This window comes from Pan troglodytes, chromosome 8 (genome assembly GCF_028858775.2).
Source record: "Pan troglodytes isolate AG18354 chromosome 8, NHGRI_mPanTro3-v2.0_pri, whole genome shotgun sequence".
NCBI lineage: Eukaryota > Metazoa > Chordata > Mammalia > Primates > Hominidae > Pan > Pan troglodytes.
Genome location: NC_072406.2, coordinates 136,714,844 through 136,738,001, shown reverse-complemented (window position 1 = coordinate 136,738,001; position 23,158 = coordinate 136,714,844). Strand labels below are relative to the sequence as shown.

General features: G+C 55.9%; 1 protein-coding gene across 3 annotated transcripts in view; it reads left to right on the top strand.

Annotated features, from left to right (window-relative positions):
- FAM53B (family with sequence similarity 53 member B) overlaps positions 1–23,158 on the top strand; it is a 126,309-nt gene that overhangs the window by 98,459 nt on the left and 4,692 nt on the right. The window lies entirely within an intron of this gene.

Sequence of the window (23,158 nt, the reverse complement as noted above, 5' to 3'; positions counted from 1 at the left end):
CTTCTCGGTGCCCACTCAGCTCAAATGCCATGCAGTGTGGGGTGGAGCTGGGCGGCAGGGCATCCTGTTACCTGTAGACACAGAGGCCTGCTGCCCCCGGGACAGGCTGTTTACCCTTATTGGCCCCACGTTTTCCATCCTGGCTATCCCTGAGTCGAGGTCCCTAGGAGCTGGGAAGGATGGTCACATGATGGTTTCCTGGCGCACTTCTGCCAGCTCCCGGGTGATGCTGGGGTCTCCTGAGCCCCTCGAATGAGGCCAGGCAAGCAGGCGTTATGCCAGACAGCCGCCAACAGTGTGCGTCGCTGCTTTCCATAAGAAAAGGCGCCTGAGACCCACTGCCAAAGCACAGAGCCATCTTGCCCATTAATCAGGATTTCAGGATTCTTGGAGTGATCTTAGCAACTGCCTGGCAAAATCCCTACTCAATTTACCCTCACCTGTCTGCCTTCAGCAGAGGCTGGGAAGGCTGTGGGTGGAATGGGGGTGGGGTGGGGAATGCTGCCGGCGTGGGCCCATCTTGGGCCCCTAGAGCCTGTCTCAGGGGCTGAAATTTTGTATCTCTCAGCAGGGCCTGAGGGGGCACTCTGAATTAGTGTTATTTTTATTATTGCTCTCAATGATTACTGTTCTCCATTTTCAATTTTAAAAAATGAAAGAGAAGAAGGGATTTTCCCAGTTACTGTGTTGAGGAAGAGGCTGAGAGAGCAGATAGGCAGTCTTACCACAGAATGGCGGTGATGGCAGGGCCCACTCTGTACCTGAGGCGTCCAGGGAGGGCCCAAGTTGCCCCGGCTACCCCGTCCTATGCCGAGGGCTCCGGCCAGCTCCTTGTGGCCACAGGTACCCTGGGCCCTTGCTTGAGGCTAAACCTGGTCATGACTTTGCTGCGGTCCCCAAGGTGACCTCTGCTTGGCACCCTTGCCTTGTGGCCTGGCTTCAGCCCTGCAGGTGACAGTCATGTGGCTCCTCCCCCTGGCATTCAAGGGGAGAGCAAGAGGCAGGCCCCTCAGAACTCTGGATGTGGAGGGGCCACCATCACCTACTTAGGGACAGATGTTCTCGCAGCACCGAGTCCTGCAGCAGAGGGACTGATGCGCCGTCCCCTTCCATCTCCCAGCCTACCTGTCAGAGCAGGCTCTGGCTGGAAAAGCCAGCCCAAATGGCCCTCTTCTGCCTCCCTCCCCCATGCCCATCCCTGCTGCCACCCCCAGGACCCATCTGCACTCTCGGGTTCCCTACCCACAGCCATGTGGGAAACTGACATCCCAAGCTTCTCTGAGCACCCCAGGAAGGTCACCTCTCAGGCCTCCCTCAGTGGCAAAACCCTTTGAGTGGTACATTTCTGAGCTGTTCCTGCCAGGAGGAAACCCTGGTAATTTGGAGAAGGGTTGCTGAGTGCCAGGCAGGTCAGCCAGAAGTGATGTGCATTTCACTGAAAGAACAGAGTTGCCACCCACATCTTCATCCATTTCTATGCTAGGAGCTGTCCTGGAATTCTAAAGGGAAGGAAGGAAGGAGGGCGGGCAGTGAGCAGCCCCAGCCCTGTCTCTGGGGGTTCTAATTGGCCTTTGCAGAGCCAAAGCTCCTTGGTTTGCTGGCAGAGGACGTGAAGGGGCTGTAGCCACTGGTAGTGCTATGAGTTGCGGTCTTAGCTGTCACTGGGTAAGGGCTGTGTGCCATGACTGTGCTAGCCCAGCTAACTCGGTGAGCTAGCTCTCCTTACCGGCATTTTCCAATTGAGGCAGGCTCGGAGGGGCCAAGTGACCAGGCGGTAGACAAATAGCTGCAAAGTGGCCAGGCCTGGGTACCCTCTTCCCCCAACTATAAGCAGCTCAAGGCCTGGTGGCTTGTGGCCCACCAGGTGCCCTGGGAGCAGGCACCGGGTGGTGAATTTACCTGAGTCACATCTTCGTTGGAGCAAGGCCAGTTTTGCCCTTTCTTCCCGAGCAGGTGTGGAGGCCCCTGGCATGAGCAGGAAACACTAGAATGTTCCAGAGACCCAAGGGACCAGCCTTTTCTGGGGGCAGATGCCATGTACAGATGGGCATCTCCAACCTCTGGATGCCCTGTGTCTCTCTGAGGATGGGGCGGTGGTCAGAAAGGGCCCTGTCTTCCTAGCCTGCCGGCCACTCCAGGAGCCGCCCAGCGTGCACCGCTGCGCCTCATCTTCTGAGCCTTCCATCCTCACTGCTCCTGGGGGCAGCCCTGGGGGGGAAATCACATTTTTAATTAGCCTGGTTCGGGATGGCGGCTCTAAAGCTCCGGGCCGTGAATGCAGCCTCTTCGCCTTTGGAATCCGCTGCCAGTGGACACAATGTAGCTGTAGGAATGAAAACGAGGGAGAGAAAGGCCCACAGGCTCAGATTTTTAATTGGCACTGTCCTCCCAGCCCTGCACCCCCCCGCTGGCCCTCCCGGGGCTCTGTTTGGGCGGCCGGGCCCGGGCGACGAGTGATGGAGGCTTTCACAGCTTCAGACTGATTTAAGTGGACCTGTATAGATTCCTGCAGCCGCGCTGAAAGAGCCAGGCGCAATCACCGCGCCGAGAAACCCTGGGAAATTTATCAGCCACCTGCGCGTCGTGAATAGGGAGAACTGCTGAGGGCCCTGCCGAGCCGCCTGGGCTTCAATGGCCCCACAGCCCAGCCTCACAGAAGAGATTTTTCTAAAGCTGCAATTAATTTTTTTCCCCTCAATCAATTGGAAGTTGCTTTCTTGCTTTCAGCTGGGTGAGTGCGATCCTTGATTCTGTGATTCTCCCTTAACCTGAGCGTTCCAACAATTGACGTTTCTCTCCAGAGACAGACAGCTTTATTTCCTGTCGGCCATCGAGGAAGAGACATTTTTGTTTGTATTTTGTGTGTCCTTTTCGTGCTCTTTCTTTTCTTTCTTTAAGATCATCTCAAGCTAACAGTGAGAAAAAAGGCATATGTGAGCGATTCTGCCTCGACAGGTTCCACGATACCGTCAGGAATGTCCGTTTTTCTTGCTTTCATGAAAACACTGTGGGGTCTTACTTAGAGGAGACAGTGGTAGAGATGAAAGAAGGAAGGAGAGGAGTGCACGTAATGCGGAAAGGAGAAAGGCAGTCTTGCCGGACCGCCAGAGAGCCGTGTGCTGCAGCTTCAAGAGGTTTCTCCTAGACCGACCTCCACCCTGCAGGAACAGTTATGGGGACAATTCTTGGCTCCTATTTAATTTTACAATGAGAACCAATTCCACTGCATAAGAAGAGAAGGCCACCCTTTCTGCCTGGAGTCACTGTCTGAAAGCTTCTGTGATCGGCAGTTGCACGTGCCCCTGTGTCTCGGGGATCCTGACTCACGGGGATTTCAGGTTCCGTGTTCACTCAGGGACATTGCTGCCGAAGGATGGCAACCATTCTGGCTGCTGTGGCAGAGCGGGACGCCTGCAAGCCAGCCTGAGCACCCATCTGCCTGTTGGGCCACTGGGCAGCTTCTGCAGATGGGAGTCGTCAGGCTTGAGAAGGTGACATCTGGGCTATGCCGGGCTGCCCTTCTGTTTTGGTAGAGTCACTGCCTTCACTGCCCCACCCTTGAAGCTGGCTTGCTTTTGTCACAACCACCGGAGAGGCGTTGGTGTGAGAGTGAGAGCCGTCACTGTGGACGTGTTCACACGCATGGCGCTCTGGCTGTCCTCTCCTTCCCTGGAGCCCGTGCCTTTGTTAAGATCTCTAGGACCTGCTGGCATGGCAGCTTGCCCGTAAAGCCTCTCAGCAGGGAGGGCTACTGTTCTTGAGGGTGGGAGACAGAAGCGGCCGCCCTGTGGTCTGAGCCTGCCCGGCACAGCCACTGACTGCACTTGTGGTGACTGTCAGTTAGGGCTCCGATGGCTTGTTCTTCCTCGAGGAACACTCACGTTCTCAGGGTGGGCATGTATGCACACGTGTATGCACGCACGCCATTTGTTCAGTTGTGTACCTGCTTTAGGCTTCCGGCTCTCCAGCTGGGTGACCTTAGCAGGCTCCTCAGCCTCTCTAGGCCTCTGTTTCCTCAACTATAAAATAGTATCACTGGCACAGGCCTCCTGGGGGTTCTGGAGGAACCAGCGAGTCGCGGTGTGCCAAGTCCCTTTCGCAGTGCCCAGCACATAGTTAGGGTCTAGTTCATGGGACCTGTAAGTCTTATCAGTGCTTGCCGTCTTAATAAGACCCACCTGTCGACACCTGGGACCGAGGGTCAAGAAGGGGCTCCTCTCCTCTGGCTCCCAAGGAAGGGGCCTCTTGCAGGCACAGCGGATCCAGTGTGTTGGGGGTGGGTGGTGCTTTTCCCCTAAGGCCATGGTGGTTGCTCCCTCGAGGATTTTAGAATCTTATCTCTGAGTTCCCCGTGACTCTCGGCTCCTGTTTTCTAGTGAACATGGGCCTCAGTGATGACACATGGTTGTCTGGCAGTTCCTTTTTGTGGTAGCCACTTGCTGATAGAAGGAGAGGCACCTCCCCAGTGGGTTCTGTGCTTTCTCTGAAGCACCAGATGTGTTGGTGCCAGGACAGAGTCGGCTCATCTCCTAACTTGGGCTGAGCCAGTGATGGTCTCAGCCAGAGGCTGGGGCCCTGCCCTGAAGCTGGTCTTGGGGTAGTGTTCTCACTACTCCACCACAGCTCACACTTCCCATCTGCACTGGAAGGGTCACTGGGGGCTCAGAGTTAAACTGGCCCCAGCATTATTGGTCACTGTAGAAACTGCAACATGTTGAAGTGAATCCAACATATCGAGGAAGAGGTATGTGTGTGACGTGTGAGCATTTACCTTTAAGGGAAGGAACTGGATGACAGCCAGTTGGGGTCCCTTGGAGGCTGCCCGGGACTCTGGACAGCCCCTGAGGGTGTCTGCTCTGGGCACTGTGCTGGTTTCTTCCTGTTTTGTCTTACTGGTTTTGTCTTCTGAGTGCTTTCAGCCTCTCCCACACACATCATTTGTCACCTAGGCGGGGTATGCTCCAGAGGAAAGCAAAATACCCACAGCCTTTGTCCCTTCCTCCCATCTGGCTGAGGGCTCTTCCTAGTGTGGGGTCAGCGGGGCGTGCCCTCTGCGGCCTTTGCCGGGCTGTTGCCTCACTCTGCTCTGCCGCAGGGGGGGCTGTCTTTTTCCTCCTCCTCTCTTCCTGCGCTCGGGGCTGTATTGCATGGTGGTCAGCGCTTGATCCCGGATTCAGACTGCTGGCACCTAGATCCTCCCCACTCACTCCTGGTGTGGCCTCACCAAACCTCTGATGACAGTAGCGCCCCCTCCCAAGGTTGAGGTGAGGGTTTAGTGGGGCGATCCCATGGAGCTCAGGGTAAATTCTTAGTAAACATTAGCTCTGCCATCATTCGAGGCTCTGCAGCTGCTAGGACACCAGAACGAACCTCCAGAAATGCCCTGCCTTTGTTCCCAGGACAAGACAAGATTCTAGGGGATGACGGACTGGTGGGATTTATGGCATCTCCACCTTTGGGTTGGTTTTCTGCACAGGAAGAAACATGTGGATTTAAGAATGATTTAGGGCGGCTCCAAGCCCTGCACATTCTTCAGGGGCCATCTTGGTGCGCCCCCTACTCCCCTTGTTATCCCAGCCACTGCCTGCCCTTTTCTGGGCCAAGGCTTGGCTGCTCAGGAACACGATCCCTCCCCAACCTGCCGTGCAGAGGTGTGCAGGCTGAGGGTGCTGGCCGGAGAGGCGTGGAGGGCCTGAGGCTGTGCTGCTCCTCACACTCGCAGACAGGCCCACGGGGTGCACCTGAGAATGCACCTGTAGCAAGGTGCAGCCGTCAGGGCTCCCTGAATTGCCTTCTTTGCTGCTCCAGTTGGCGGGGTGGCTCTGCCCAAGGGCCTTCAGTCTTGTAGTTGGGAATTTTTACCAAGCAGCAGGCAAGGCTTGCTGGGGGTTCCTAGGGGTAGAAAGTGATTTTCTGCCATCCTGAATTCTGGTATTTTATGGTAGCAATGAGGTGCAGCATGGTGGTTAAGGGTGGGTGCAGGCTTTGAACAGACGGATCCGGATTTGAACCTGGCCCTGCCACTGCCTCTCGGTGGGAGTTTGCCCAAACCAACCTCTGTCTCTCCAGGTATAAACAGGAGGCTGGCAGAGCCTGTCCCTCGTGCCTGGATGATGAGCTGATGGAGGTGAGAGGTCCCCCCGTGCCCGCCCCAGGCATCTGTCTCCAGCACTTTCACTCAGACGCAGCTAGGCACTCTGGGATGCGGGCGCTGTGTTTGTATATTCTGCCAAGCATTTAAACAGTAATGAACAAAAGGGGAAAATATAGAAAGGGGGGGAAAAAGCCTATCAGAAAATTCATAGTTATGTTGAGGTGTGTCCCTGGGAAAGTCAAAAGAACAGAGACCCACCCCGGCCAACCCTTCTGGAGCCTGAGTTGGGCCTCTGAGTGGGAGCCCCACCTGCCAAGCACCCTGGGCCTTGAGCTGGGCCTTCCCAGGACCCCTCCTGATCCAGCCTGCACAGCCGCCTCGAGAGGTCTGCCTCGTGATGCCCACCATGACCCGCCCAAGGCCACTCAGCTAGACAGAGCAGATTTTCTATTTCTGTGTCTGTTTGGTGGCAAACAGTATGCCCCGGGCTGCATGCCCACTGCTGAGGATGGGCCCTGTCCTCAGCCCTCTTGGGGATCTCCTGGCACCTCCAGTACCCTTTAAGGAAACATTTCCTGAGTGCCTGAACCTGGCATAGAATCCTGACCTCCTGCTGGGGTGGGTCTGGCCCGGTCCTGGTAGAAAATACAGAACCCAACCCCCCATGGCCCACCTCTGAATCCCTGTGGTCCAGAAGCCCTGAACTAGGGGCTCCCTGTCAGGTGTCACATTGGGTTAGAGAGATGGGACTTATATGGGCAAGAGGCTGAGCCACCCTAGGAAGGGTCCCTGGTGGGTAAGTCTGGGGTGAGTCTCCCCACATCTCCACCCAATAGCTAAGCCAGTGTTTGGTTTGCCTCCAGGTGAGAAAAGCCTTAGCAAATGCAGTCTCCAGCAGGTCCTCTGGGGCTCAGGGAACACCAGGGCCCTACATACTTTGTCCCCACCACTCACTTCTGGCGCTGCAGGTGGGGCCAGCTGAGCCCAGAGGAGCAGAATGTGCCCAGGAATGTCCTTCCACACCCACCACCAGCGGGCATGTCCATGGCCAGCTGCCCTGCTGGACGTGCTGGGACGTGCTGGCCAAGCCTTGCTGGTCTGCCGCCTTGTCCTCGCCCCTGAAGGGCTCCAGTAGCCAGCGAGGGCCAGCATGGCCTCCCCCGCCCCAGCATGCCTGGGGTTTCTGCTTTCATGGACTGTGTGGGTGGGGTGAGGTGGTCAGTGGTCCTCCTTGTGCTGCGTCTGCCTGGGGCTGCTCGTGGGCAACGTGGGTCACTCCCTCTGTCGTGGTGCAGCTGGCACCGTCAGGTGCTGTTCAAACCCCTCTGAGCCCCGAGCTGCTTGTGATCTCATTTCAACTCCATGCAGCCCCTCTAGGGCAGTTTTATTTCCCCATTTGACAGATGGGAAAAGAGAAACTCAGATTGCGTAACATGCCCAAGGAAGCACCGGTCCCAGTGTTTTGTTTTGTTTTGTTTTGTTTTTGAGGTGGAGTCTCGCTCTGTCACCCAGGCTGGAGTGCTGGAGTGCAGTGGTGCAATCTTGGCTCACTGCAAGCTCCGCCTCCCAGGTTCATGCCATTTTCCTGCCTCAGCCTCCTGAGTAGCTGGGACTACAGGTGCCTGCCACCACACCCTGCTAATTTTTTTGTGTTTTTTGTAGAGACGGGGTTTCACTGTGTTAGCCAGGATGGTCTCAATCTCCTGACCTCGTGATCCGCCTGCCTCAGCTTCCCAAAGTGCTGGGATTACAGGTGTGAGCCATGGCGCCAGGCCCGGTCCTAGTGTTGACAGGCAGGATCCCACCCCAAATGGATCATCATTTCAGTCCTTCATTCAGCCACCTGATCCTGTTTTTCCAGGCATCAGGGTTGCAGCCCACAGAGGCACTCAGACAGGGAGGGCCCACCAGCTCCTGGGTGTGGGGGGCTCCAGGATGGAGAGCGAAGTTCCCTCTGCCTGCACAGAGAGGCTCCATGGAGGCTTTGATAGGGCTGGGGTGGCTGTTTCAGCTGGGCTATGCAATGGCAGGAAGAGTCTTTCGGGAGAGAGAGGTTTAGGAAGCGGGCGATCCTGGCCTATGGAGGGCACTCCATGGGAGGGGCTCCATGTGTCCAGGGGAGCCTGAGTAGGCAGGGAGGGTATGAGTGAGATTGGCCTGGAGATACCGGGCCTTTAGCCCTGGAGTGAGGTGTTTGCTTTTTATTCTGAGAGCTTGGGGAGGAAGGTGCTGGATCAGGTTTGAGACACATTGAGCTGAGAGGAGCGTGGGACATCAGCAGGGACATGCCCACTGGGTCTGGAGCTCAAGATGGGATCTGGCCTATAGGTGGCCATGAGGGCCACTGTGGTCAGCAGTACAGGTCTGAGTTGGATTTGGTGCCCGGTCGCAAGTTGCATCCAAGCTAGTCTCGGTGCAGTGGCTTTGCAGGGTAGGGCAGGGACACCTGGGGCTCAAGCCGAAGACCCTCATTGTGCAGATGGGCCCAGAGCAAGCAAGACTTCCCCAGGGCATGCCCAGCACAAGGCGGCTGGAGCCAAAGCCAGGCACCCGCATCCTGCCAGGTACGTCCTGGACCTGCGCTGCCTCATGGCATATCTGGTTGTCTCCTGCCACCTGTGGACCCTGTGAGGCCCAGCACCAGCAAGGGTGACCCAGCCCCTGCTCAGAATGGAGGAGAGATGGAGGTCCCCAGAGGTGCGTCTAGACCCCATTTCCAAGGGGGCCCTCTCGAGTGGGAGCAGGGAGCATTTTGTCAGTCAGAAAGGGCAGCCTCTGGAGGGTTGTGGTGACTGCTTGCTCCTGGAGTTTTCTGTGCTGAGGCCTCTTTGGGCAGATAAATCAGTTGTGTTTCTGCAGCGCTTGCCTGCCTTCTCCTTATGACTTCTGTTTCGATGTTGGGAGGAAAGAAGTCTCGCTCCCCCCAGATCGAGAGGAAGTCTAGCTGCACCTGACTCTGGGAACTCCGCCTCTGCATCTCTTCTGCTCGGTGGGTGTGAAAACACGGCCAGTGGGAGCAGGGTTCTGGCGTCACAGACATCAGAACTGCAGACACCTGGCCCAGGCGTCCGTGTTCTGTGTGTCCTGCGGCCACCAAGGCTGCTCACAGACATGAGAGGCCATTCCCCACCCAGAACCATTGGTGACAAACAGGCAGCCTCCTCTAACCTCCGCAGGATGGGGCCCGGCCTGGCAGCTGCCCCCAGTGGCCAACGTGGGCCTCTGTGGACAAGGCAGGTGCAGCTAAGGCTGCAGGCGCAAAGCAATCCCAGGGTGGGCGGGCAGGGGGCCACCTGAACCTCTGTAACAGCAAAACAGTGTTTTCCTGGGATCTCCCTCTTCCTGTTGTTCTGTGAAAGCACCTACCAGCCACGTGAAAAGCCACCCGGCTAACCACCCACATGCAGGCGTCTGGCACAGGGTGGCTCACTGGCCGTTCAGGGGTCGGCCCCTCCTGATGTTTGCATGTCCCCCTTGTGTGAAACTCAGATTTAATTTGGTGATTATTAAAGTGCAGGAACCTGGGGCTGGTAGAGGTTTTTTGTCCACAGATTTTGCAAAGTGCCGTTAAAAAAAAAAAATGCATACGCTTTGTTGCTACCAATAAAGAGAAAAGGAAAGAAAAGAACTTTGGTAGAGAAACATCGAGAGATTTTAATATGGAGATGGGGTGGGAATTCGACCTTGGAAAACACAAGCGATCACGTGAATAGGATTTTGGCCTTTTCTAACTTAGTGTGTGCTCTGCTCTTAAGATAAATACACACACACAGAGATAGACATGGCATTTCATTTTCGGACAGTACATTCACGTGTTCGAAAATTAAAACAACATACAGAGTAAACTCTTGCCCCATCTCTCCTATCTCCCATGCCCTCAGATGGACCGCTAGTTTCTTGTGCTCCTTTTTACAATATAAGCAAATAGGAATTTCAATTCTTATTATAACAGAGGAGATAATAGCATGCAATACATACCTTGCTGTACCTTGTTCTCTTGAATAGTAAACCCTGGAGGTGTTCTCATGCCCTTTTTTTTGGCTGCACGGTGTTCCACTGCACAGATGTACCCACTTTGCGGGGTCCCCTGCTGACTCCTCCGGGCTGCTTCAGCTGTGAATTTCACGTGCATGAGTCCCTTTGGGCATGGGAGATCCGTCTTCTGCAGGGTCCGTTCCCATTGGGATTGCTTGGTCACACGTCGTGTGCCTTTGGCCTCTTGGAGGATGTCGCCAGGTTAACGCTGTAGGAGCCCTTCCTCCCTGCATCTCAGAGGGCCACGTTCAGGGTGGTTTGTTTCCCACCCCACCTCTCAGTAGAGGCTGGTCCAGCAGTTGACATTTTCACAACCAGATAGGTAAACGGTTTCTCTGTCATTTTAGTTTGCATTTTTCTGATCAGTTGAACATCTTTTGTATATTTAAAGGCTATTTTTATGTCCTTTTCTGTGTTCTTTTCATTTGCCCTTTTAAAATAATTGTGTCGGCCGAGCGTGGTGGCTCACACCTGTAATCCCAGCACTTTGGGAGGCCGAGGTGGATCACAAGGTCAGGAGTTCGAGACCAGCCTGGCCAATGTAGTAAAACCCTGTCTCTGCTAAAAATACAAAAAGTTAGCCAGGTGTGGTGGCGGGCCCTGTTTTCCCACCTACTCGGGAGCTGAGGCAGGAGAATTGCTTGAACCCAGGAGGCAGAGGTTGCAGTGAGCCGAGATCATGCCACTGCACTCCAGCCTGGGTGACAGAGCAAGACTCTGTCTCCAAAAACAAAAATAAAAATAAAAAATAAAATAATTGTGTCATTGGTCGTTTTCTTCTCAATTGTATATTAGGGAGATTAATTTTTGCCTGTGATATGACTTACAAATATTTATTACTAATTTGTTCTTTGTTTTCTGACTTTGCTTTTGACATTCTTGAGCTTTATTGAGATATAATTCATATACCACACAGTTCACCCATTTAAGGTGTACAACTTAGTGGTCTTGAATATATTCACAGAGTTCTACAGCCATCACCACAATCAATTTTAGAACATTTTTATCACCTCAAAAGAAAGTCCATACCCCTTAGCAGTCACTCCCCGTCCCCTTCAGCCACCACCACTCCCAGCCACTGGCAACCACAAAACTGTGTTCTGTCTCCATGGGTGTATTAGTGCGTTCTCACGTTGCCATAAGGAAATACTTGAGACTGGGTAATTTTAAAGGAAAGAGGCTTAATTGACTCACAGTTCCACATGGCCGGGGAGGCCTCTGGAAACTTACAGTCATGGCGGAAGGGGAAGCAAACACATCCTTCTTCACATGGTGGCAGGTGAGAGAAGTGCTGAACAAAGCCCCTTATAAAACCATCAGCTCTCGTGAGAACTAACTCACTATCACGAGAGTAGCATGAAGGTAACTGCCCCCATGATTCAGTTACCTTCCACTGCATCCCTCCCACGAAACGTGGGGATTATGGGAACTACAATTCAAGATGAGATTTGGGTGGGGACACAGCCAAACCGTATCAGTGGGTTTCCCTATTCTGGACATTTCATATCAATGGATCCATGAAATACGTGGCCTTTTGCGTCTGGCTTCCTTCACTTAGCATCATGCTTTCAAGGGTCATCCACACCGTAGCATGTATCAGTATCTCCTTTCTTTTTATGGCCAAATAATATTCTGTTGTACAGCTAGACCACATTTTATGTGTCCATTCACCAGTTGATAGACATTTGGGCTGTTTCTACTTTTTGGATATTTTGAATAACACTGTTGTAAATGTTTGTGTACAAGTTTCTACATAGACATATGTTTTCATTTCTTAGACATGGAATTGCTGGGTCTGATGGTAACTCTGTGTTGAACATTTTGAGAAGCTGCCAAACTGTTCTCCGCAACGACTGTACCATCTTACATTCCTACCAGTGCTTTTGGCATTTTTTGACATGTAAATGTTTTTATCAAATTTATTACTTATTTCTTTTATGGCTCTGGATTTTGAGTTTTAGAAAGGCCTTTTTTTCTCACGAGATGATAAAGGAAGTCTCCTGTTTTCTTCTAGTACTTTGATGGGTTATATTACACTCTTTGGTCTGTGTTGAGTTTATCTTGTATGTGGTGTGAATATGGAGCCAGCATTTTCTTTAATGTAGCTGCCTGTCTGTTTCAGTACCATCTGTTGAGAATGCCATCTTTTCTTCTCTGCTTTGAGATTCTACCCTTATCATATACTAAACTGGGTCTGTTTCAGAACATTCTGTTTCACTGGTCTCTGTAGGTATGCATGTACATTCATACTAATATGCTGTTTTAGTTATGGAGGCTTAGTAATGTGTTTTGGCATATTATATGGTACGGGCTAGTCTAGGAGGGTTAGCTTCCCCACTGTTGTTTACAGAGTTTTCCTGACATATCTCACTTGTTTATTTTTTCATTAAAAACTTGAAAATTAGTCTGTCTTAAGACCATGGGGATTGGGAGTACTGTTGATATTTTAGATTGGGATCATATTAGACTTCTGAATTAATTTAGGGAGAATTTACACCTTTTTGAGGTTGAGTCTTCCTATCCCTCACACAGGATTTATTTCTATTTGTTCAGTCTTGCTTTTCTGTTCTTTAAATTTTTTTTTTTTCTATCAATTTTCCCAGTTCTTATAAGTTCATTCCTGGGTATTTTATCTTTTGTGTTGCTGGTGTGTCTTCTTGCTCTTGAAAGCAGATTGTTGTTAGCAAGAGTGGTTGGATATAAGCAGAGCTCCAAGACCCCTTTGCTGTGGCCTTGCTGTGTCCACAGAGAGCCAGAGGCACAGTTGTGGGGTGGAGCGTGGGAAGGGGGGATCGCACCCTTGGTGGTCTCTATTTATCCCTCCAAACACTTCTGAGGCTTTGAGGCTCTTATTAGCCTCGTACACATGAGAAACTGAGGCACAGAAGTTTAATGATTTGCCAAGTTCCCTCGGGGCACACCCGAGCTGGGATTCCAGCCCAGGCCTGTCCAGCCCATACTACCCCACCGTCCTGCCAGAGGACCCCATGCTTTCCTGAGCACAGCCCAGAGTGATGAGGTGCGATTGCACATCACGCAGCTGTGCAGTCTGGGGCACGTCCCTTCTCCTCACTCGGCCTCTGTCTGCTCATCTGCAAGAGTGGCTAAACCAGTTGGTGATTTGCTCACTTCTCCAAGAAGGATCCCCTTTCTCCAGTGTGCCCTCCATGGAAGACAATATCTGGAACAGAGCTGTGAGCTGCTGGGGTGGAGCCCAGAGGCCGTGCTCAGCAGTCCTGTCTTCAGCACCCCGATGTGGCCCCAGGCAGCTGAATGCGAACGAGTGCCCACCAGCCCCTCTGAGAGCCTTGGACATACCTTCTGCATCGCTAGTCCTGCTCAGAAGCCACCCCCAAAACTGTGAGCCCTGCTGGTCGACTCTGTTCAAGGTCTGTGGGCGCAGGCAGTACATTAGCCTCGGCCCCCCGCCAGAACCCTGTGTGCTTTGGAAAGGTCCCTTGACTTTTGTTAGGCAAAGAATTCTCTTCACGCCAAGCTGCGAGCGAGGTGGTTTCACAAGTCCTGTCCTGAGTGTGTGCTGGCTGGAATGTACACCACAGAAACAAAATGTTTGTTTTCCAATTGTGAGAGCACCGGGAGGCCCTTTGGCGTCAGCTCCCACACCTTCTGTGTTCGGGCAGGCCATCTGCCATCTGGGGCCTGGTGCAGAAACGTCGCCACCGTGTGGCCTGTGGGGTGCCCTCGGAGAGGGGCCACTGGGTTGGCCACCATTCAGAGGACACGCGTGGCTCTGGGCCTCCAAGGTCTGTTCTTACCCATGGCATCCTGGGGTGTAGGCCTCAGGACCCCAGGGCTGTGCGAACAGAGGCCCAGTTGGGAGGGCCGACCGGGGTGGGCCCTTCCTTCCTACCTACCCTCTGCCCCCAGGCTGCACGATGCACCCACTGTGAACCAGGCCATGGCATGTGGGGTCAGGGTTCCCTGCACGCTTGGCAGGAAATGGGGTACACACAGGAGCTTGGGCCTGCTTCCGGAGTGGCTGCTGCAGAGGTGGGTTTTGGTGGGAGAGAAGGAATCTGCCAGTGAAGAGGGAGACAGGGCGGGGCCGTCAGGATGGTGCTGACCCAGGGCTGGTGCAGAGGGGGTTTATGTGGCTGAAAGAGGTTTGCTATAGAAGGAGTCAGAGCCTGAGTGGGAGCAGCAAGGGCGGAGGGCCCAGGAAGCAGAGCCTGAGGAAGAGGGGCCTTGGGAAAGGCCAGCCCGAGAGTGGTGGCCGGGCTCTGGCCTGCGTGGCGGGTTTGGCCCGATGAGCACCACTCTGGTGAACTTGACAACTCCCCAGGCCAACGGAGTGACTTTTTAGGGCTCCGTTATGAGTAACCCTCTGTTGCTGATAGCCCACGGGATGAGTGGAGTCCACAGGGCACCTGCTGGAGCCCACGCTTGCCTTCCTTGGGTCTGGCAGGGGAGATAGTAGGCTGGGCCTGCTGGCCCTAGGTCCGTCTTCAGAGGCCTGGGATTTTAGGTGTCTGGGCTGGGGATGGGCTGTCCCCAAGATCAACTCCTCCTTCCCCCACTCCTTCAGCCTCCGGAGGCCATAGGTAATTTTCCTTAGAGTCCTTGTCCCCAGCTGGGTCCTAGGCCTCGAGTTACCGTAGGCAAGGCTACACTGTGTAAAGAATCCAGTGGGAGGGGTGCCCCCAGGATGCACAGCATGGGGGCCCCAAGAGAGCCACCAGAGCGGGGACAGCAAGGCCAAGGGATGGCTGGGGGTGTGGAGACCATGGAGAGAGCCCCAAGCTGGTGCCACCCTTCCCGAAGTGACTCAGCGTGGCCTGGCCTGGCCGCCACACAGCATACCTGGCTCTGGCACCACCTGGGCCTCCCAGATCTGGAGGGGATGTCAGATTTGGGGCAAGATACCTTGTCCACAGAAAAGGAAAAATGGCGCCTGCCCTGTGAGTCTGACCAGCCTGAGACAGTGCCGCCAAAGTCTGTCCCCTGCTCTACTGGCTTCTGGAACAGGGTGACCACAATCTGGCTGGCATGTGGCAGGCGCTCAGTACACATTTGTTGGCCTCTGCAGAAATGAGCTAAGGAAACTGTCACAGGAAGGTGGGCACTTTCCTAGTAACTGACCAGGGCCAGCCTTCCACCCTGAAGATATTTACCACCCCCACTGGGCCATTTGCTTCTTAGAACCTGTGGTCTGGGAAGAGTCTTGAGTATCCATTGCCAAATCAGTGGAGCTACCAGGGCCCTGGAGTACCTTCCCGCTCCTGGCAACTTGATTTCCCTATTTTCAGGCCCTGGCAACCTGGCTTCCCCATCTGGGTTTTGCTGCCAGTGTTGCCCTGATTCCTGAGGCTAAGGAGGCAGTCCAGACTCAGAAGGGCTGCCTCTTTGGGGTCCAAAGGTGGTAAGCATTTCACAAAAATGGGCTGGGCATGATGCTGTCCCCCGCTTTTCTTTTTTTGGAGAGACAGGTCTTGCTCTGTTGCCCAGGCTGGAGTACAGTGGTGCGATCTCGGCTCACTGCGACCTCTGCCACCTGGGCTTCAGTGATCCTCCCACCTCAGCCTCCCGAGTAGCGGGGACCACAGGCATGCGCCACTATGTCAGGCTAATTTTTAGTTTTTTTTGGGTAGAGATGGGGTTTTGCCATGTTGCCCAGGCTGATCTCAAACTCCTGGGCTCAAGCAATCCACCTGCCTTGGCCTCCCAAAGTTGTGGGATGACAGGTGTGAGCCACCCCGCTTGGCTGATGCTATCCCTTTTTAAGACTGGGCACCAACACAGCCCTGGGCGAGCAGCTGACCTGGCCTACACAGGAGGTGGCTGGGCAGCAGCAGAAGACCAGATGCCCAGGGGAAGGGCCCTGCAGAGCCTGGGCAGTCAGCCCCTAGGGAAAGGTTGGCCATGCCCACAGCCTTCGAGGCATCTCTAGCACCTGCAGCCTCAGAGGAAAAGAAGCCACCACCACCTGACCCCTCTGGCCCCAGGGGCAGGGGCAGCAGCTTCCTGTGAGAAAGAGTACGGCCTTCACGCAAAATCCAGATTTACTAGAGATGGGTTAAAGATGGGCCAAAAATATGCTTGTGCCTTTTTTTCTTTTCTGAAATAGTTTTTTAAAAAGCCTAGGAAACCACATGCCTTGCCGTCTTGGTTGTTTCTGTGCCAGCTTCCAGCACAAATGGGACTTAGAAAATTTCCAGGCTGTTGGCCATCCATTCTCATAGCCTGGTGTTTTCTTGATACTTGGAGAATTCTGTTCTCATGCAAGCGTCTGTTTGGGGAGGAAATGCGTCCACTCAGCCAGAGCCTGGGGCCCCTGCAGCTTTCAGCAGGGCAGCTGCCAGGCCAGGCTGGGGACCAGCTCTGCTCGTGACTTGTGAGTTGGGCTTGTTGATGGCCCTTTCTTAGAGGGACTCGAGGTAGCTCCATGAAGACCTCTAACACAGAGCGCCATAAAACTGGACTAAAAAGAGGGAGAGAGCAAGGGAAGGAGGAAACGCAGCTGGTCCCGCCATGAGGAGCAGTGGCACAGGAGGGAAGTGGTCATCGCTTGCCCAAAAGGGAGACACTTGAGCACCTCTGGGAGATGGGCTTGGCGCAGGCAGGGGCCCAGAGGAAGCGTCATGTGGGCACTACACTTAAGACACCGACTAACCGAGGAGAGGCGTCCCCAGCAACCACCTCTCCCCAGCACATGCCAGGCGGGCTGGGGCCAGGAACTGGACTCCCCACAGGGCCCCGTGGCCAGTCTCTGACCATGGCTTGACATTCCCGTTCTAGAAAGAATAGTAGTACTAAGAAGCAGGTGCATAACCTATAACTACATTAACACCCAGGGTGCTTTTACCTGTGGCTTTAGATTGGGTCCCTAGAAGCGGGGCCTGAGCCGGGGATTCTCGTGCCAGTGACACAGAGAGGGATGCTCCCAGCAAGAACCTTCAGGGAGGCGAGGGAAGCCCATGAACTGCAGAGGCCCAGGAAAGAGGTAGGCTCAGCTGAAGTCGCTTCTCAGCCTGGTGCTTTGGGAGCTGCGAAGTGTGACTAGCACGTGGGACTTGATCCCGCCCAAGACGAGGGGCAGCTTCTGTCCCTGCACCTGTTGGTCATTGGCTGGGGGTGACCCCAAAGGGAAAGGGTAACCTCCTTCCTATCCTAGATCTCCCAGCCCAGAGTAGTTCCGGAAGGGGCAGCCATGAACTGTCAGAGCCAACACTCACAGCAGTGGAGAGTGGGCACTGCTGTGGGTTTGGGACTCCAGGCGGGACACCAGCAGCCTGGCTTTCCTCTTAGGATCCTTGCAGTGGCCCTGTGAAGCAGCCTGGCCAGAGACAGCAGTTCTGCTTCCCAGGGGAGGAAACGGGAAGTGAGGCCACTTGGCCAGTGGAGGATCTCAGTGCCTCCAGCTGCAGAGTCTAGTTTCCCACTCTCCTCTCCGGAACCCTCCAGGTTCAGTGGAGAGCCAGGGCCCAGGGGGTGAGAATACCCCAGCCTCCTTCGGAGGAGGCAACCGGGACAAAGGGGAGTGGTCACTATCTGCTCCCAGACATATCACCTGACCAGCCAGCTTTGTCTTTGTCACCAGATGCCCACTCCTGCATGTGGGGCCGTAGCTCATGAGTTCTAGGGACAGCAGTCCCTAGACAAATCCTGGGGCTGTTTCCCCCTCCACTCCCCAGGCCTTGCCCTTCGGAGCCCAGAGTGGGTTCTGGGTCACTACTGATAAAACATGTGGTTTAGTTCAGCTCAGGAGATGTTTCTAGCGTCTCTATTACGTGTTCACCCTGCTGGCCCGGGAACAGCAGCACCTGGGAGAGGGAATGAGCTTGTTGGGCTGAGGCTGGATGGAGTGAGTAGCAGTCTGCCTGGCAGCAGTACAGAGCTGATATGTTGAGTCGATGAGTTTCCTGAGGCGGGTCTGGATTTCAGCTTGTACCTAGAAGGCAAGGACCAGGCCACCTTTGTCTGTATCCCCGTGGACTCAGGAGAAAGTATGGGAATAAATATCCGCACAGAACAGCCCTGCAGAAGAGGGGTCATTGCTCCAAGCTGGGAAGCCCTAGGGAGGCCGGCTGGAGCGGGCTGAGCAGGAAACCCCGGCTGGGGCCAACGGGAATGGCCAGGGCCTCTTTGGTGGCTAGAGCTGAGGTCTAGGGGGTCTGATGGAAAAGGCAGGGCCTCCATCCCAAAGTTGCCTCTCAGCAGGCTGCTGTGGTCTGCCTTTTGCAGGCTCTAGGAGTAGGTCTTGATCCATGTCCCTGAGGCCATAGGGACAGTTCCCACTGAGCTTTTTACCTGGGCAGGCCTGTTCCAGAGTAGGTGGCCCAGCCCAGGGCTGGGGCTGGATGTCAAGAGAGCAGAAGTCGACGGGCTGGGGGACAGTTGGTCCTGGAGCAGCAGTTTCACCTTGGAATAATGTGTTCATGCAGCACTTTGAACTTAGCCATTTTGCGGCTTTTTGCAGACATTTTTGAGGGCACACAGGCCTCCAGGCTTCCAACTTGCCTGTGCAGTGTTCTTCCATGGGGTAGCTAGAGCTGCTAGGAGACGCTGGGGCGGGACCTTGCCCCGGGGCATGGAGGGCACAGGGCAGCTGCAGGGCCTGGGTGTGGCACACCCTGGGTGTCTGCATGGGGGTTGCTCACGAGGGATGGGGCTCTGGGCAGAACACACACCGCCCCATTGTGGCAGTCACATTCCTTCCTGACAGGTGGGGCTCGCCACCAGCTGGGGCAAACAGTGGGTGGTTCTTGGCTTTCTTTTACTGTGGCTGAAATGGCTGTTTTGAGTCAACAGAGTTCTCAAGGTTTCGCTGGCTTTGTGGCCAAGAAGCAGGTATATTTGAAGAATACTGGAGACTCAGTGGCATTCTGGGGTTTGCTTGTGACGAGATTCACCAGCCCTTCCTTGTAGACTCCCCCTGCTTCACAGCAGAAAGGGCCCAATTAGTCCAGATAGCCCTGAACACCCTGACTCGGCAGGCAGGCTGGCCGCAGCCCAGAGGTGGAAGAGTTGCCTGGCGCCGTGATGCCCATGTGGATGGAGTCTGCCTCTGTATTGCCTGTCTGACCTCAGCCCCTTCCAGGGCGCGGTGAGGCAAAAGCCACACGTCTGTGAAAGGTCTAGCTAATGGGTCTCCAGTGCCCGTGCCTGGCTATGGCTAATGCATAAAGTGTCTTACTTTGTTTGGGCTGCTGTGACAAAGATGCCTTAGATTGGGGAACTTATAAACCACAGAAATGTATTTCTTAGTTAGAAGCTGGGAAGTCCAAGATCCAGGTGCCAACAGGATCGGGGTCTTGTGAGGGCCCGCTCTTCATAGTTGGCACTTTCTCACATCCTTGTCTGGCTGGAGAGGCACCTGCGCTCCCTCCAGTCTCTGTTATGGGCCCTCATCCCATCCGTGAAGGCCCCTACGTGACCTCATCACCTCCCAGAGGCCGCACCTTTTGCACTGAGGAATGGTGGGGGTGGGGGGGGCACAAATTTCGACCGTAGCACCACGGTTAGTGCCGAGACCCACACAATCATGGTGGCCATAAGTTAGGCACCCCCGCTACCTGCGCCTTATGCCAGAGGAGGTCAGTGGGAAGCTCCGAGCAGGACCGAGAGGGTGAGCACAAGACAAGCGCTGTGCGGCGTCTGTCCGATTGCGCAGGCTGCGCTCCTGCTGCGTTCACGTGCGAGGCCACAGAAAACACTCGCAGCAGGCCACGCCCCAGGCCCCTCACATGACAGCTTGCAGAAAACGCTGGCACGCGTTCGGGCGTCAGGCACACGCATCTCAACAGATGTGGCTGACACCCAAGGCAGTCGGCCTCAGTGCCCTGTCACCCACCTAGAACCTGTTCACAGCATATCATCCGGGCTGCTCTGGTCTTGACTGGACATGATTATTTATTCTTACACACCGTGGCTGCTATACAGGCCAAGAAACAGGCTGCTCAGCCAGGGTCAGGAGAAGGTGGGTCAGGCTCCCCGGGGACCTCAGGCCCTGACGCATCCTGGCCTCACCCTAGGCCTCCTCTGTCGGGGCAGCCTGGCTCAGCAGAGCCCGGGACACACGGCTGAGGCCACCCAGGCTGGGCCGTCTTGCCCCTGTTTTGTGCCCCCTACTCAGTTCTCCTTCTGTCCTGGCTCAGGTCTAGGCCAGTCAAGAGGGTGGCTGAGAAGCAGGAGGAGCCTCAGAGACCCTCCCCTCGAAAGCACTGGGGCTTCCACCTCACAAGCGGCAGGTTCGCTTTGGGAGCTGCTGGTCCATCGTCCAGGCCTGGCCAGGGGCAGGCGAGGATCCTGGATGCCGATCCATCGTCCAGGCCTGGCCAGGAGCCGGCGAGGATCCTGGATGCCGATCCATCGTCCAGGCCTGGCCAGGGGCAGGCGAGGATCCTGGATGCCGATCCATCGTCCAGGCCTGGCCAGGGGCAGGCGAGGATCCTGGATGCCGATCCATCGTCCAGGCCTGGCCAGGGGCAGGCGAGGATCCTGGATGCCGATCCATCGCCCAGGCCTGGCCAGGGGCAGGCGAGGATCCTGGATGCCGATCCATCGTCCAGGCCTGGCCAGGGGCCGGCGAGGATCCTGGATGCCGATCCATCGCCCAGGCCTGGCCAGGGGCCGGCGAGGATCCTGGATGCCGATCCATCGCCCAGGCCTGGCCAGGGGCCGGCGAGGATCCTGGATGCCGATCCATCGCCCAGGCCTGGCCAGGGGCCGGCGAGGATCCTGGATGCCGATCCATCGCCCAGGCCTGGCCAGGGGCCGGCGAGGATCCTGGATGCCGATCCATCGCCCAGGCCTGGCCAGGGGCCGGCGAGGATCCTGGATGCCGATCCATCGCCCAGGCCTGGCCAGGGGCCGGCGAGGATCCTGGATGCCGATCCATCGCCCAGGCCTGGCCAGGGGCCGGCGAGGATCCTGGATGCCGATCCATCGCCCAGGCCTGGCCAGGGGCCGGCGAGGATCCTGGATGCCGATCCATCGCCCAGGCCTGGCCAGGGGCCGGCGAGGATCCTGGATGCCGATCCATCGCCCAGGCCTGGCCAGGGGCCGGCGAGGATCCTGGATGCCGATCCATCGCCCAGGCCTGGCCAGGGGCCGGCGAGGATCCTGGATGCCGATCCATCGCCCAGGCCTGGCCAGGGGCCGGCGAGGATCCTGGATGCCGATCCATCGCCCAGGCCTGGCCAGGGGCCGGCGAGGATCCTGGATGCCGATCCATCGCCCAGGCCTGGCCAGGGGCCGGCGAGGATCCTGGATGCCGATCCATCGCCCAGGCCTGGCCAGGGGCCGGCGAGGATCCTGGATGCCGATCCGTCGCCCAGGCCTGGCCAGGGGCCGGCGAGGATCCTGGATGCCGATCCGTCGCCCAGGCCTGGCCAGGGGCCGGCGAGGATCCTGGATGCCGATCCGTCGCCCAGGCCTGGCCAGGGGCAGGCGAGGATCCTGGATGCCGATCCGTCGCCCAGGCCTGGCCAGGGGCAGGCGAGGATCCTGGATGCCGATCCGTCGTCCAGGCCTGGCCAGGAGCCGGTGAGGATCCTGGGGCTGTTGTGCAGGGGTCGCCGTCTCCAGCTCTCTGCCGCGGTGAGGATATTGCGCTGTGTGCACACCACCGGGCTGCATCGAATCCCACCATGGCCCAGAGGGTGGACCTGTGGCTCCTTGGGGGGCCAGCATCTCCAGTCTAATGGGTGCCCCTGCCCCTCTCCTGAGTCCCCGTGCAGAGCTCCCCCCAACACCTCAGGCTTCACCTTTCTCAGTTAATCAAAAGATTCCAAAAAAAAGCAAACCCATCAGAACGGCTTCCTCCACCGAGTGTTCAGGAACAATGAGCGTGCCCGTGGCAGGCACATATACCTTCCTCCAGAGAGAGCGCCTTTTATTTCCCGTCCGCTGAGGCTGGTTCAACAGCTTGTTGGCTGTGACAGCCAGTGATCACCTGTATTTCAAAGAGACACACAAACACTGCAGCCTTTGAAAGAATCAGGCCCTCGGGACAGGTCTGTGGTCTTGGCGTCAGCAGGCGTGCGGCGAGGGAGGCGGCGGGTGCTCCAAGGCCCTGCTTTGCTCCCCAGTCCCCACCCATCTGCTGGGAAGAAACTAAAGGCTGGAATTCCCCCCTGCCCTCTGTGCGTAGCTCTTCCCTCGCTCCCCTCTGGTATTCGACCTCGTTGCTGCAGTCCGGTTGGGGATATCCAGGACTGCGCAGGGAGTGCCCCTCACTGTCTCAGCCTCTGTCCTGTCTGTGGCGTGTGCATCATTCTGAGGAGAAGGCTGGATTTTGTGCTCCACCCTGGGAGCAGGCGTTGAACTGCACCCACTTGTGCACAGTGTCAGCCCTACCCCCATTGCTGGCAGCTGACGCCAAGCAGAACTGGCCTGCGTACCCTTGAAATCCTGTTCAAGCTCTGCCTGCCGCTCGGGCAGGCCCCAGGCTGCCTCCTGCCCCAGGCCAGCCTGGGAGCACACAGAGGGAGCACACTTGGTGAGCGGAGAAGCTTCTGCGCAGCCTACTCTCTCTCTGGGGCCTCAAAGGGCCCAGCAAGGCAGGCAGGGAGCATCATGCACCTCTTCCAGATGAGGCCCCCAGCTGGTGAGCACCAGAACCTGGAGCCTGGCCCCTCCTCAGCAGATCAGTCCTCCCAGTCCCCAGCACCTGTGGAGGGTACAGGACCACTCCCTTCTAGAGACTCTGCGTCTCCAGGTGAGGCCGAGAACTCATGTTTCCCCAGCTCCCTGCATGGCTCTGTTATACACCAGGCTCAGGACTTCAGCTCGGCCCCTTCTAGCCTGCGGCTCCCACTCTGGTTGTGGAGAGTGGGTAGAGCGGGCGTCGTGTCGCCCTGTGTGGGGCAGTTACAGCCTGGGTTTCCTGAAAGTCAGATCCCTTCTCAAGGGAAGTATCGCGGCACGTCAGTTATGTTTGCATAGAGGTCCCTGCTTGAAAAACATCATTGATTTCACCACCATTGTAGGGCGTTTGGGTTACTCTCTTCTTTTCCATTTAATGGTATGTTGCCAAATTTTTACACACATCTTAGAATGTTTTCTTAA